This window comes from Coffea eugenioides, chromosome 11 (assembly GCF_003713205.1).
Source record: "Coffea eugenioides isolate CCC68of chromosome 11, Ceug_1.0, whole genome shotgun sequence".
Taxonomy (NCBI): Eukaryota; Viridiplantae; Streptophyta; class Magnoliopsida; order Gentianales; family Rubiaceae; genus Coffea; species Coffea eugenioides.
The window spans coordinates 50,856,967-50,859,154 of NC_040045.1; positions in this window are offsets into that span (position 1 = coordinate 50,856,967).

The following is a 2,188-nucleotide window of genomic DNA, read 5'->3' on the forward strand; positions in this document are numbered from 1 at the left end:
ACGGAAATAACACACACACACTTAATTAGAACAAACATAAGAGTTAAAGAAAGAATGACCCGAAAGCAATTTATAGGTGATCCACAAAGAATCCACGATCCCACGATCAGCTAATTAACGAAAGAACGATCCGAAAGTAACTTAAGGGGAACTCACAAAGAATTCACATACAGCTAATTGATGACAGAACGAGGTTCCTGCAGACATTAAACTCAGAGTAAAGATATCACGATCTTTACGTGGGATGGTTTTACTTTTGAGTCTTCACATTAGACTTTTTCAGCATGACGGTACTAGCCGTATAATAGGAGCGACGCCGCGGATCATGTATAACCAGCAGGGTATTCTTCTTGGATCTGGTGAAACAAAATTTTCAATGCGTGGAAGTTTGGGACTCGCAAAGCCAACAAAGTTACAACCCCTTTTTTAGGTTTTAAATTCCACCCACCCACTTTGGTACTCTGAGAATTGTCAGCTACAAGCCTACAATATTCTCATTTAATGAATTGGGAAGAATATGCTCCCAGAGATTATTAACTCATTAGTACTACCTCTCATCTCATTCGATGATAGAAATAAAAAGGAAGGGATCACCAGAAAGGAAATACGCCTACGCAAGAAAGAAGAAGGACAGGCAACATCGCCAGGCTTTTAAAAAAGAAAAGAAAAAATTGTACTGCTACTACTGAGAACAATTCTTGTGCTTATAATACTAATAATATTCTGGCTTGTAAGCCGAGATCGATCAAGTTGATGCGAGGATCAGATAACATATCTGCTTCCTTTGCATCTTAAAGCAATAAAACATTACTAATGCCTTTTCTACACGAATCAATCAATATACTAATTGATTTAAGCTATAAACGCTTGAACTTTTATAAAACCTGACTTTTTTCCGACTTGGCTTTCTCTTCTTAAGCCTCAAGATTGAAATAATCCACGAGGAAATAGCTCGTTAAGTCCTTGATATTGGCATTTTCAGTTCAGAGTACTGCTTCTGTGATTTATATATCCAGCATGCATGAGCAAGAGCACTTCAATATGTAACCTACTTTGATTGGAAGGGTGGTGGAAATCAATATATTAATCGAAAACATTAATTAGCTAGAGTAAATTTTATATACACTGTCAGTCAGTGTATATACTGTCACAATTGAATTGATGACACATGAGCAAATTTTGAATTTGAAATTTAAATTTTACACACGTGTCATATATCCAATGCTCATAGTGTATACACTATATGATATCACAATTGGATTGATGATACATGAGCAAATTTTGAATTTGAAATTCAAATTTTACACACGTGTCATATATCCAATGCTCATAGTGTATACACTGACAGTGTATATAAGATTAATCCAATTAGTTGGCCCTAAAAAAATTTAATTAATTAACTGGGAAAACTCACCTTGGCTACGATTGCGCGGTCTTGCATTAATCTGGCAGGTATACGTACAAAAAAAATTTTAAAAAAATTGCTGGTGATCAATAACAGAACAGGTAATTTAAGAAGCTAAGCTAAGCACTGTGACTAGTAATTATCGCATTATAACTAATGAGCAGGCAAACTTTTCGTATCTCAAAGAAAATATCTTTTTTTTCGGGTGAATATCTCAAAGCAAAAAAAAAAAAAAAAAACTAAGACAAAAGGATTTAATTAAGTCCGTACAATTCGTGATGGTGTGATGGGACTAGGATTGTATGGAGTACATAGGATGATAAATTACAGGTGGCGTCGGTCTCATTGCACCATCTTACTCTTGCATCCTTTTCAATGTCATCATAATATCATTCTCTCAGAAGCAAAGGTAGAATTCGAGTCAATAGAAAAAAAAAATTCAAATAAAAGGTTTATAAGTTTTTTTTTTCAAAAAAAAATCCTGTATTTGAAAGATGGGCTTTCTAGAAGTTGCGGCTCCTCATTGTTGGTTCGCCTGTGAAAGTCCAAAGCTCCTCCTCCTGGCTCATTTGTTTGACAGGGGCCCAACATGTTGAGTAGGCTTTACTGCTTGCTGGACTGCCCTTCAGTGTTCAAAACAGCCAAGGCCTGCTACTATGAGTTGGGCCTCGTTATGGCAGCCACTGGACTCTCTTACCGCCTGTGGCCTGTAGGTGCTGCACTTTGTAGGCTTCGGCAAGGCCTTCATAATTTAAGAAAATTCAGCAACACAACCATCTTCCT